Source organism: Hyaena hyaena, unplaced genomic scaffold (genome assembly GCF_003009895.1).
Source record: "Hyaena hyaena isolate Hyena2069 unplaced genomic scaffold, ASM300989v1 scaffold_1558, whole genome shotgun sequence".
Lineage (NCBI taxonomy): Eukaryota > Metazoa > Chordata > Mammalia > Carnivora > Hyaenidae > Hyaena > Hyaena hyaena.
Window position 1 is genome coordinate 211,289 of NW_024082182.1, and position 14,190 is coordinate 225,478.

The window sequence follows — 14,190 nt, forward strand, 5'->3', positions numbered from 1 at the left end:
AAGGTAGAAAGTTACAGTGTTCTCCTTTCCTTCCCTGTTTCAATGCATACGTCATCATTATGAACAGCCAATGTAGGGTGGGGGTAGAGGTGTATAAATATTTTTATATGCATTGATTTTTATATAAATGAGATCATAAAATCATCCTTAATAGTCCCTAATTAGGCATGACAGATGGGTATCCCTGAGACCACCATTTGGTAATTGCAAAATAGATATCATAAAAATACATAAAGAGGAAGAAAACTGCCGGATAGCAGCCGGATTCTCCTCGCTCCTCTACCTAGCAGTTTCATTAGATTTGAGGAATTCTCTGAGGTCAAAAAGAAATTAGATGTGTGAACAAGAAATGTGACATTTTATTTCTAAACAATCCATCTGCAGAACCTGAATTTGACATGAAATCCTGGCTCAATTAAAGAATGAGTTAAATATAGTATTTTGCAAATAACAAACAGGTGTTGGTGAATGTACTGTATTCTGGTTCTGTTCAAAATGCAAAACAGAAATAAAAAAGATGTGTAACTGCTTTAGCTCTTTTAATTTTGTTTCCCGAAGCCATACATCATCTCGCTAGGTGATTGATGATATCATTTAAATTCAATTCCCCCCCTCAAAAAAAATAGTCCATTAGGTTGCAAATAAAATTGTCATATTTTCCACTTACAAAAAGAAAAGGTAGGAGATGAATAAATTAGTAGGCTAACATCCCCCCTCAGGGAATCTTGCACTGAGTCTTTTTGAAGTAATGAGCAGCGTTGTGGAATGAACAATGGCATCAGCACAAGTAGGTAACCTTGGGCAAACTGCTCTACCTCCTTGGGCCTCATCTGCCTCATCTAAAAATGGGGGTTCAAAACCAAAACCAAAACCAAAAATAGCCCTCCCAAACCCCAAAACAGAAAGAAACTCAAAAATTGTATTAACGACCGGAATACAATAGCAACCATGAAATGGCATTGTAAAACAGAACAGCATCATTAATAATGCTTAATAATTAAAATTAAATCTTCACATCCCTCTCCTCTTTGTTTGTATTTTGTTTCTTCGGAAACCCCAAATCTAGAATATTTTTATTTCTCTTCCTTTTCTCAACTTGTACGGGAATGTATGAGTTTTGAGAAACGATCACATTCCTCTAGATTTTACCTCCAAAGTAGTCACTAATAAGTACCCATCTAATCAAATCAACACATCTTTGCTGAGGCTCTCATGTGTAGTGTGTTGCATCAAGTACTGGAGAGCGAGAGAAATGCAGAACCGTGTTAATTTGCAGAACTTTATGAAATAGAAACACATTAAGCAAAGCCAGCCTTCGACGAAGATGGTACTGAACATTTGAGTCATCTTTTTAAAAGGTCGAAACTTCTCTTTTTCTCTACCTGTCTGTGTTGGATATCTTCATTTTGCTTCCACAGATCCATCTCCCTGCTCTGCCATCCTGGAGGCAGACCTGTCTGCCTACATCTGTGGATTCCTTTGCCTTGGTCAAGTTCAGTGTAGTGGAACCTTGCAGGAGAATGAGGCGGAAGTGAGGGTGAAATTAAAGTGGTTTCTCTGCCCCCAGCTGTGCACTGGCTGTGTGCCTCAGTTGAAGGTCACGGCTTCTTTTCTGTTTCTGTTCTGAGGATTATTCCTAGCTCTGCCCTTGCTGACCTAAGAGTGTTAATGGTATCTGGGCACTGTCTTTCCCATTGTGCTTTTCCTGCACCCTATGCAACTTTGGAAATACTCTCTTTAGTAAACTCTCCTCAAATAACTCAATTTAAACGCCGTTCTGTTTGCTGCCAAAACCTTGACCCATGTGCCCTCCTACCCCTCACCTGCCATCTACCTCTACCTACCACCCACCCGTTCCCAGTTCTAGGTACTGTTTGGTTTGGTGTCTCTACACCGGTGGCTTGCAGACCTCTCAAAATACACGTATGGCTTCTCAAGAGTTCATGAATACCAACGTGGAAAACACTAGTCTGCCCAGTATTACTCCCCTGCTCCCCAAAATAAGAACCCAATGTATTAACTCTTTCTCTATTTAAAGGAATGTGATCTTTTTAGAAAGAAGTTAAAATAACAATTTTATATTTTCTTCCATTTTTGTAATTTGTTATATATTTCAGTGGTCTGCAAGACCTAAGTTCTTAGGACTGAAAAACAAACAAAAGAAAACATAGAGTTGAATCCAGAGCTTTCATTTTATAAATGAATGAACCAAATTTCCATGACTTAGTTAAGTGAATTACTTCAGGCCATACAACTTTCATTGGCCAAAGCTACGATCTGCTTCCTGAGTCTTAATCCAATGTTACTTTCTGCCAAACACCTTGCCCAGCCTACACTATCTTATATAGAAAATAATGAGAAATAAAATGTCATGTGCCTGAATAAGAAGACTTCTCTAAGAATCTGTTCCTAAAAGCAGGGAAGAAATTATAGACTTTTGAGATATTAGGGATAGAAGATACTTTCAGACTCTCCCTGAGTTTACAGGCAGAGAATCAGAGCCTTGGGAAAGGTCAGTATCTTGTGCTCCCCATATCTTGTGTTCCCTGAAGTATTTCCATAGCATTTCCCTCATCACTTTCAGGATCTCAAAGGAAACTTTGAATAATTTCATACCCAGGGTGTCTCTATAAATCTTTCATTATTCATGATGATAGGATTCTAAGACTCAAAGAAGGAGTAAGATACGGAATAATGAAAAAGCAAAATATGCCATCTGATAGAGAGTATCTCAAGCATTAAGATGTAAATTGAAATACGAGTGGGTTAGGAGTTCCTTTTACACTGGCTTGTTGGCAATGGACGAAGCCTCTCTGAAAGAGGACATCCTTGACCAGTGAGCCTGCAAAGTCAAGGCGCCTGTGGTAATGCACTGTTTTAAAAGCAAACTCCTTGGCACAAACATTTGTTTGCCCGGGATGCCATCACCCGTTCAAGACATTCGAGATAAAGTTTTCAATCTCTGTCTGAGGAAGAAGTGACTGCTATTCAATCCACAGGAGTACTTTCTCAGTGTCAAAAGATGCTATTAACACTGAGCTGGCATCATTTTTCATCTTAAAGAGGATATTAAATAATCACGGTAAATTCATACAGGTGAGCCTACATGTAGTAGCCATAAAACAGCACATTGTTCGGGTTGAATTCTTTTATTAATGCTTATTCTGTGAGACAATTGGCCAATAACTTTGTCAAATTGTTGATATCTATATTGAGGAGGGCCATGAAGTTGAGGTCTATGGTCCCCACTATGATAAAATCAGGTCCAATTTTTTTCTTCTGCCACTATCAGTGGACACATTGGAATTTGGACAGAGACCCTTGAGTTTTGTCCTTAGATGTCCCTTTCAAACAACCCAGGGCTACTCATCCCTAGTAGCTGGTCATTACCCTTTATTCACCTCTAAACAGAAAGATCTTTTTGAGCACAGGCATTTGCTCAGTCTGGTTAGAAACTCTATAATAAGAGAGGGAAGAACAAAAAGGTGAGGTGTCTTCAAATCAGAGATCCTACTGAGAAGATTCATAGATTAGGGTGGTGATTAGACTGGATGATCCCCAAGGTCCCTTCAAACTTTCTAATCCTCTGGTTTACTACCATGACATATGTCTCTGCCATGGTCTGCAGATTGATTACAGCTGAATGAAACCCATAGAGGTTTGCTGCAGAATAATCTACGCTTCTGAGTCTCACTGCAAAGCATTCCTGCCCCTCCTGACCCACTCTGCCCTCCATCCCAAATGGCTGTGCTATGACTTTCTGAGACTTCCCTAAGCCAAGAGAGGTTAGACAGAGGATGGCAGAGGATTTCCCAGGCCATTTAATTCCTCCCACCCCCAAATTCCTCCTTCTGTTTGAAATCCCTATAACTGGCTGCAAAGCTAGAAAGTGTCCAGCAGAGCAGCCCATGGATCCTGCTGGAATGTTCTTCTCAGTGTAGTGTAGAGTGAGGGCCATGAATTTATAGTCCTGGGTATGAATCCTGGTAGAATCTTAGCCAAATTGACTAACCTGTCTGAGAGTCAGTGCTGTCATCTAGAAAACTGAATACAAATATTTACCTAGTGGGGTGAATGAAGAGTTAAAACAGGTGATACATGAGGCTTGCATTGAAGTTCAGTTTCAGCCCTGGGGCCTAGCCAAAATCTGGCACTCGACTTCAGCTTGGCCTTGATCTTTAGAAGGTATCATAGACAATTTACCTACTTCATCATCATTTCTGGCATCCCCCACCTTGAGAGTGATCAATGATTGTGGGTTCTTATCAGTTACACAAGATCAATATGACACACAAGATAGGTAATAAGAGGAAGGAATTCTATCCAGACTTGTCATTAATGTATGAATATTCACCTTCTAGTAGAGGTAAATTATTTCTGACTCTGCTTTACTTTTCTATCTTGTCCTTATGACTACGTGACTGAATAATATGGTATCATTTATGTGCTTTCTAGATATTTTCTGTCTCCTAACAAGTAAGTAAGCTACACCAGGGCAGGAATTTCATTTGTTTTGTTTGCTGCAGTATCCCAAATGCCTAGTACAGTGCCAACCCCTTCATAGGTATGCAATAAATTATTGTTGAGTAAATGAACATGCAGCAGTTTCTAATCTCTATCCTCCCTCATACTCAGGTCTGCAAGAACAATCATTTTCTTTATTTTTCTGTAACTGAACTGAGCTGCTCTTCACCTTACTGGCAGTGTGGGATTCAGCTCCATTTTTCCACGGTGGGATCACTCATTGTCCCTATGGTCCAGGGCCTTACACAGTATCAAGGTGTTTGAGGGTGAGCACCACATCCTCATAGTCATAACTCCATGTTAAGACCCACAGAAATATGCCCTCTGATCACCTTGAGTTATTCCTCCTACTCCCTCAGATATCTATGGATTGAGAGGTCCTCTCGCTGCTACTCCTAGCCACTCTTGGACACACTGGAATCATTTTGCAGTCCCCATGCCATACTGGAACTCAAGGGAATTCTGAGTATCTAAGGTCCGTTCTGCCGAGACATAATACAGTCACTTCTCTTCTGGAGCCTTGTTACCAACCCAGGATTCTAGCTAAGAGAGGGCTAACAAACCCTTTGTTTTTAGATCCCACAGAGCCATCTGCAGTTTCCAGTGGCTTCACCCCTTTGGTCTGGGGCTGGGCTCAGAAAGCAAGGTGCACAGAACTTCTTATGGACCCACTGGTGCTTCTTTTCTGATCAGATCCTATCTCTAGTGGCAGAATTTTTTTTCCAGTCTTCATTGGACCATCTGAGAATCTTCTCAGAGCCTATACTTTTGAAGTTCAAAAGCCAGCAAAACAATTCTCTTTTCTCTGTTCTGTGTAGCCACCTTCTTCTTCTGAGCCAGTGAACACAAACCAAATGAGTTGGTCAAAACATGGGAGAAAGGTCAGGAATAAAAGGAAATGTTAGGAGAAAACAGTTATTAGCATTTCCAAACCACCATAACATGCACACACACATGACCACAAACACTTTCATGCACGCGCTCACGCATGCACACACACACATATGGTGTAAATTTAAAAATACCAGTCCAGTTGTTTCAGTCTCTTAGTGAAAATCTCCAGCTTTCTCTTATTTGGGAAATGGTAGGTCAATTTATGTAAGAACTCTCAAACACTCTTTTTAATAAAGTTGCCTATGTAATGCCAACTATCTATACAAATAGACACAGAACCAAACTCCTAATGTCACCATATCAGGTGACAGAAGCCCTGCTCATCCTTCTCAACTGTTAACCATCACCTACTCTGAGAAGCCTTTCCTGCCCCTCTCCTCAAGAAAGTCTTCAGTCTCTCCTTAGTGTTCCTCACTGTATCCTATTGCATTAAGTCAATTAAGTTAGGCTACATGTTATAGCAAACTCAAAAGAACAGAGGCTTAAACAAAAGATGTGTTTATTCTTCCCTCATGCAACTTACATTGGAAGGTAAGACCCTCAAAGCTGGAGGTTAGCTTCACTATTACCGAGGATCTAGATTCAGTGGTAAATCTGCTTTGCCACCGCACTATTCTCTCCATGACCTACACCTCAGGTCCAAGCTGACCACTCCCACATTCCAGAAAGCAGAAAAAGAAAAGGAGGTAATAAAGGAATATTCCTTCACCTTCAGGAAACATCCCAGACATTGCACACAGAAGTTATTATCTCTCATTGGCTGTAACTTAATCACATAGGTTAGCTGAACCTCAAAAATGTGAGGTTCTTTTTTGTATGAAAATAGAGGAACAGCTAGATACCAGAAGGCATCCTTCTGGTTTCTTCTGCTCCTTCTTGTGAAATGGCTACCACACTGGTTCACCTGTCTTCTCAACCAGATAACAAGTTCCTTGAAGGAAATAAATAAATACAATAGCATCTCATCCATCTTTCTCTCCCACATTATAGCCCAGGGCCTGACCAGAGTTACATTCAATAAATGTTTATTAGTCAAGGAGAATTTGAAGCACCTCCAATGTACTAGGCATTTGATAGATATAATCTCTAGTTCTTAATTAAAATACAAAACAAAAATCAATAGAAGTGTGCTTAAGAAGAACTTGTTTCCATTGCATTTTATAAAAACTAAGAAACAGGCTCAGAAATATTAAGTAACTTACACAGATCTGAGATCCCATGAGTGGTCGACTCCAAAGTCGCACTCTTTCTACTATGTGGGCTACCCTACCTGCTACTTCTAGGGTTTCCTTCCCTGTCACTAATGTGACAATACCAAGGAGGCAACATGAGTTTATAAACCTCAGTTTAGTGACTTGTATCATGGCCACTCTGGTGGACAAAACGACTAGTAAGAGCACAATGCATCCTGGCTTTTGAAAGGGAAAGGGTGATACATGTCTTCTTTCACAATGAAAACCCTTCTCCATTTGATCTCACACATTACCATTACTCCAGTCATTCCTTCACTCCAAGCCCTACTCCACAGGTCAACTGACAAGACCAAGTTCTGCTCCACCTTGAGGACCGTTTACTGTCTTTGCATGGAGTTTTGCTCATCTAAGTATCTCGAAATAAGGAGAGACTCAGTACCTGAATCATCAAGAGTGATGCTTGTAGAGTCCATTTTTATCCATGATTTCTGCTCCACTTAGTGAGACTGATTGCTGTTCTTGACCCTTGCCATTGCTGTGATCACAAAAACAGAGATCCTCCTGGCCTCCTACCCTCCATCTTGACAGTGCCTTAAAATAACCCCCTATCTAAAAATCTCTTCCCTCAAGTTCATTGATTTATTATATTCTATTTCTATTAATATAACACTAATGATCGCCAAGTATATATAATGACATAATTATATCTTTATAAACCCTCTAACCAAATATATTTTATATGCTTATTAATTAAACTAATAAAATTCCCAATAAAATTTCATACTTATCTATATTACATATCACATCACACTATTTCTTTCTAATAGGGAAATTCTTGGATATGTTTAGCATGTGACTATACAAGTAGAATTAGTATGAAGATTAGCATGTAAGATCTTTGGATGAATGGATTAAATGGATGTCTTCAATGTCTATATTCTCTGGCCCTCTCCTTGCCAGGCATCATATCAGCTATCAGTTATTCCTCAGATCCATGTGGAATAGTCTAGCATCAGTGAACCAGGCCTTAGCTCTAAATGTTCATTGGATTATATTCAGCAGCAAATTACATTCTCTAAGAAAACAATATTATAGCCTTATGATCAGTAATGCTGTGTTCTTTTCCTTCTTTCTAAAATATATCTTTTCAAGAAAACAATTTGACTTAGGAAAAGAAGGTTTTGTTCATGTTTGGGTCCTACATTTTCTGATCAAACCAGGTGGTAACAAATGACATTTAAAAATTTTTTTCTTACCAGAATAGGAAACTGCCAAGCCAAGAGTGGACCTTTGTCATTTTCCTCAGGAAGAGTTTATGAGAGCCCTGCCATCATCTCACCAAATCTTTGATTATCACCAGCAAGGGACAAGTCCAAATACGACTGGCATCCCATCAGCACAAAGTTGAGACACAAATATCAGGTTCTGTGGATTCTGGAATAGGGCCAGAAATCTTAAATTTTAAAAGAAGAATTTGAAACTAAAAAAACAATTCTGTTTTGACAAAATTCAAGAAGTATGTGTCGAATGCCTACTACATGCTCAGAACAATACTAGGTACCAGAAGCACATTGATGGGAAGACACACATCACACTCTCAATGGGCGTACAGACTACAGAGGGAGATCGAGTTATACATAATTAGCTAATGCAAGTCATCCTATACCATACATTCCAATAAAGGAATAAGAATAATAAAAAGAACAAGAATAAAAATATAAATACAAATACAAACACAAACACAAGAAAGGCTAATATTTGCTGAGTGCTTACCATGAGCCTAAATGCATTATCTCGTTTATTCCTCATGGCAACCTATAAGGTGTAAGTCAGTACTCTCCATTTTGCAAAAAAGGAACTGCTACTGAGATGAACAGAACAAAAAATTCTGCCTTCAGGCATTGAGAAAGGCTTCATGGAGGAAGTAACATTTGTTGGGATCATCAAATCTGGTTCCTGGTACAGCCCCCAGCAGGCAGCGATGGAACTTCATAATAAAGTCACTAATAGAAATTACATACTGGGGGATTTCCGATGCAATTGCTAATGGGGAAACTGCCTATACTAGATGACTAAATATGTTGTTCTGGGTCATTAAAATTATATTATGCATATGCTGAGGTTGGGATTAGCTAAAACATTATAGAGGGCTGCTAATCTGATCACTAGACCATGTTCAGTAAATTTGTTCAGGGATGAGCCAAAGTTAAAAGTATAAAATCCAGCTGTAAATAAGGAAATAATTGGACTGCCTGCATCAGTTGATGGGAGTCTGTGGCCAGCTGGAAGCTTTTTAAAAATTTATTTTTCATGAAATATTTCATACATTCAAAAATATGCCAAGTGAATGGCTAAGGTATAAAGAATGATTAAGTGAGCATCCATAGGTCCAACCCAGCCTAAGAAATAGCAAATTACTAATTCTGACACAGCCCATGATATCCTTCCCCACCAGTTTTTCTTATTTCCTCCATCCCCACCAAAAATTATGGTTTTTAAAAATACTTTTTTACATATGCATGTAACCCAGAAATACATGCTACTCGTTTTTGTGCATTTGGACTTTATTAAGTAGAATCACTCTCTGTCTGTCCTTTTGTGATCTACTTCCTTTCCTGCACATTTTATTTGTTGTTCTCATCCATGTTGAAGCATGAAGCTGCATTCGGTCACCTGCACCTCTCTATGGTGTGCAAACTATTGATCCATTCTCCCGTCAGTGCACATTTGAATAGACATTTGTGTAAACACAGTATGAATATTTATTTATTTATTTATTTATTTATTTATAGTTTTTTATTTATTTTGAGAGAGAGGGAGAAGGGGAAGGGACAGGGAGAGAGAGAGAGAGAGAGAGAGAGAGAGAGAAAATCCCAAACAGGCTCCTCATTGTCAATGCAGAGCCCGACGCAGGGCTCCCACCCAGGAGTCATGACACCATGACCTGAGCCAAAACCAAGAGTCAAACGCTTAACCAACTAGCCACACAGATGCCCTGAATATTTTTCTACATTATGCACATGTGTAAGAATTTCTCCACATATCTATACCTAATAATGAAATTTTGGTTAATAGGATATGTTTTGTTCAAGTTTAGAAAAGTAATGGCAAAGACTGTTCCTGAGTGGTTGTACTGATCTACATTCTCACATTCTCATCAACACTAATATTGTTCAACTCTGTGAGTATAACGGGTATAAGACACAAATTCGTTGTAGTTTTAATTTGGATGTCTCTGGTTACTAATTAGGCTAAATATTTTCATGTATTTACCAGCATCAGGAATACTTGCTCTGTAGAAGGTCTTTTTCATCTCTTTTGCCCATTTGCTTTGAGGTTTTCTTTTTCTCTGCCTATGATAAACAAAAATAAATATCATGTTAATATAACCAAATTTATTTCCTTTTCTCTCCTAGCTTATATTTTGTGTGAATTGTTTAAACATACTTCCCTACCTGAGGTAAAGATTTTATCCTACATTCTCTTTTAGAAGTTTTAAAATTTTTTCACATTTAAACTTGCAATTCACCGGAACTAGATTTGTTTAGAGTATGCAGCAGAGATCCAATGTCACTTGTTTCCACAGGGATAGCTAATTGCCCCACTCTGACTAAGATGTGAGCTCTGTACAGTCAGGCTTCCATACAGCAGGCTCTGCTCCTGGCTCTTCTTTCCGTTTAGGTGATTCCTTGCTGTAGCCAACCACTGAACTAATGGAAAGCTTGATAGCAAATCTTTATAGCTGGTAGGTCAAATTCCCCTGCAGTTTTCTTTTTTCAAGCTTTTCTTAGCTGTTGGTTCATCCTTTCCTCTTATATACACTTTGATGCTATTCATCAAGTTTCATCAATAATTCAATTGTTATTTTAGCAGATCAATTATGGAAAACCTGATCACCTTATCTAGAAACATGTTGTGTGTCCACTTATTTATGTCTTCTTTAATGTCTTTCAGTAAAATTGTGTGCTTTTCCATGTAAAAGGCAGACATCTTTTGTTACATTTCTTTCTTGGCATATTTTATTTTTTATCTTAAACTGTATTTTAGTTAAATTTAACAACGCTTTATAACTTTTGGTTGATATTGTGCAGCTACACAATTGATCTTATATCTAGCAATCTTGTTAAACTCTCATGAAGTGTGTGTGTGTGTGTGTGTGTGTGTGTGTGTGTACATGTACATAGATTAGGTCCTCCACTTGGACAGATTTCATATCATCTCTTAATAATTCGTTTTGCTTATATCCTTTCAATCCAATATACTTTTACTTCTTTTTCATACCTTACTTCAATGGCTAGAGCCTCTAGTACAATGATGGATAAAAGTTATAACACTTGGCTTCAAATTAATGAGATGAATCAATAACCTTCTTGGACAGGACCCATGCTAACATTCTTGAACTCATTCTGTTGTTAGTGTGTGAGCTGCTGGAGTGAGAGACATCTACACTCTGCTCTCCTGGGTGGCAGCTGGCCCTTCCTGTGTGGTCATGCAGGGACCCAAGGAGATGATTATATAAGTGGGCTCTGCTTTCTGAGGAGGGAAACACTGTTCCCAGGGCAACAAGTTCTAACCATTGGCCAAGAATTAGCCCTTTGACCGTATCTCCCTTGAGCCCACCTCCTTGAATAAAATCTTCATCTCTTAAGCAACCATGGCACTTGTCTGTGTTCTCTTACTTCAACTACCTTGGAAAGTGAGGCAACATTTCCACCACAAAGTGAGCAGCAGGAGATCCCAGGCAAACGGATTGTCAGTCCTCCAGAGGACCAAATTTGCATTAGGTACTAATACATTTGATTATCTTGCTAGCCCCAGATGTGTCACCTTTATTACCTAAGTAACCAAGTGACTTTGCTTAGGCCTTTCAGCATGCAGTCTCTTGCCTTTCCTTCTAAATCCCTATTAGACAAATTGCAATGTCAGCAGCCAGTGACAGATTTTGGTCCATGTTACTTTTTTCTCACTTATTAGAGTGAAATTGAGCATTGCCGTTGAAACTCCAGCTGGTATATAATTTATTGCATAAACTAGAACGCTGAGAATGAAGAGGGTGTGAAACAGGTAAGATGCCTGAATGCAGGTCTAAACCGGAACCATCCTGAAAAACCCGGGGTAGCTAACCATGTGGCTATCCCCCTTTCAAAATGCCATCCCTTTCTCCCACTCCTCTCCCCCACAATGTTTCCTCCCATTGTGTCTCATCCCTTGTTCCTATGTCCGTCAGCTGTCCCCAAGCACCACCCAACCTGCCAGTCCAGCAAACTGTGAGCCACAGCATGGAACGGCTTAAGTACCTTATGAAAGGTCATCTGAAAGAAACTGATTGACCTAAAATGTTGTGTTCCGATCCTCTGTAGTGTTGCAGATAAGGCTCTAATCTTCTCATCTGTACTTTTCTTTCCAAATTACGTTATCCAAATTTCCTGTTACAGTGGATGGCATACATTACTTAATGCACATACACACACATATAACATAAATGATGCATTTGTTCTTGATCAGGGCAATTTGCTGTAAACAGCACCACATCAAGTTGCTCTTGGGGATGTGTTTTGTGCTTTATTGGTGACACTCAGAGGAAAGCATTTCAGTTATTTTTGAAAGAGCATTTAAATCGGCTTCCAGCTTATTCCGCCAACCTGACAGGCCTGCTGGGCAGCTCATCTCCAAAGGCCTCTGCCACAAGCCAGCATCATTCTACACAACAGTTATCACTTATTAATTGCATTTTAATTGGCTTCAACTATTACCGGCTAACAGAAAGAGATCAACAAGTGCAGTAGGTATGAACTTGAAAGAGAGTGAAGTAGGAACTACTCCAATTGAAGAACTGGCTCATCTGAAACAGATAATAGAAGTTCTACAAGCCACATTTCCTGATACTTCAAATAGTCTCCTAATGGTCTCCAGATTTATATTTGCATAAGAAATTTAAAAAATTATCTATGAATAAAGATGGATCTAAAGAGCTGGATTTAAGACCAACACTGATTTTAATCTTGCAGATACATGGAGAATGAGAAATTCCTAAAATAGCAAATGACAATGATAATTGATATTTATTGAACTCCTACCATATGCCAAGTTCTTATCATGTCAAGATCTTGGCAGTTATTATCTCATTTAATCTTCATGTCTCTGTGACATAGGTACTATTGTTATCTCCATTTCACTGATGGAAAAGCTGAATAACCTGCTTGAGGTCATACATAGAGTGGTAGAACTGGGATTGGATTCCAGAGCTGGTGCCCTTATACCCCAGTATACAGTACATCTTGCTGTACATATTCGTTAACTCCCAAATCTCTGATGCTTCCCTTCAGAACCTCTAGCCATTCTGTAGATTCACTCTGCGTGCCTGAGACATGATTTTATCCATGCCCCATGACTATAATAAGATACAAACTTATTTACTCATCCACATATCGATCCATCCACCAAAAATATATACCCCAACAGCTATTCAAAGAAGGGAGGCTCACTTTCAGACTGTGATAATAAAGGAGATTTCACAGGTGAGGCTACAGTTGACCTATTTCTCCCTAAAGTGAGAACAGTAATCTTTCCAAGCTAGAAGAAATAGAAAGTGACAAGAGGCAGAGATCGGAAAGTATAAAGATTGCTTAGGAAATACTGTGGTTCAATGTGGACACAGCATAACACACTGTGATAGGGAATTCATGTGGGAAGGTGGGTTGGGCCAGATCATAGAAGTTATCAGATTAATCCAGGCAACCACACACATCCCAGAAAGACTGATAGTTCCTTGAAGTCAGGAACCATGGCGTTCATCTTTGTGACCCTCTTTCACATACAGAGCATTGCATGGTGTCTAGCTCATTACAGACACTTATAAATATGCTAGCCTTATAAAGGAATAAAGTGTCAGTTTCCCCAAAGCAATATGCCTTTTTAACAAACATAGATCAGAACTTTAAATGAAAGGAGGTACATTCAAGTGGTATAGTGGGGCTCACAAAGAAGATAGAAAAGAATTTAAGAAGTTAGCAGCATCTCACCAGAATTCCTAAAATTGCATGATCTAATAACTAACATTGTGCTTAGGCTATGTGCCAGTCAGTGTGCTCAGTTTTACATTTAGCATCTCATTAGACCTCCACAAGCCTTGTGAATATATACAATTGTTATGCCCAGTGTCCTTTCAGGGAGATTGGGGGCCATTAGTAACATTTGTCATGTTAAACTAAAATGAGTGTGTAATCAGAAATTGTAGAAACCTCTGATTTGGGATTCTCATAAGTCTGACCACTCTTCAAGCCTTGGCAACATTGGCAACCTTCACTTGCATGAATATACACAAAGTTTATATCCCCTCTCTTTAGGGGAACAAGGCTTGTTATTAGGATATAATTAGTGTTGTCTTGATTTATCACAGTTTTCAGCAAATACTATGGTTCCTTTGAATTACTATTACCTGGATTACTAATACATTCTTAGCTTCTTTACTTTTACTTCAATGTTTATGAGTTAATAATTCGAAAATTAGTAATGACTTTTGAGGGGCCTATAATTTTTCAGGAACAAACATGGAAACATTTGAGAATAGTGTTCATTA

General features: G+C 38.9%; 1 long non-coding RNA gene across 1 annotated transcript in view; it reads right to left on the reverse strand.

Moving 5' to 3' along the window:
• Window positions 1-9,948, reverse strand: part of LOC120225990 — a 31,247-nt gene extending 21,299 nt beyond the window's left edge. Inside the window, exons 1-2 of the long non-coding RNA XR_005526916.1 lie at window positions 9,885-9,948; window positions 7,868-8,045 (exon numbers count right to left, since the gene is read on the reverse strand). This is a non-coding gene — a long non-coding RNA (uncharacterized LOC120225990). The remainder of the gene's footprint in view (window positions 1-7,867; window positions 8,046-9,884) is intronic.
• Window positions 9,949-14,190: the final 4,242 nt, after the last annotated feature.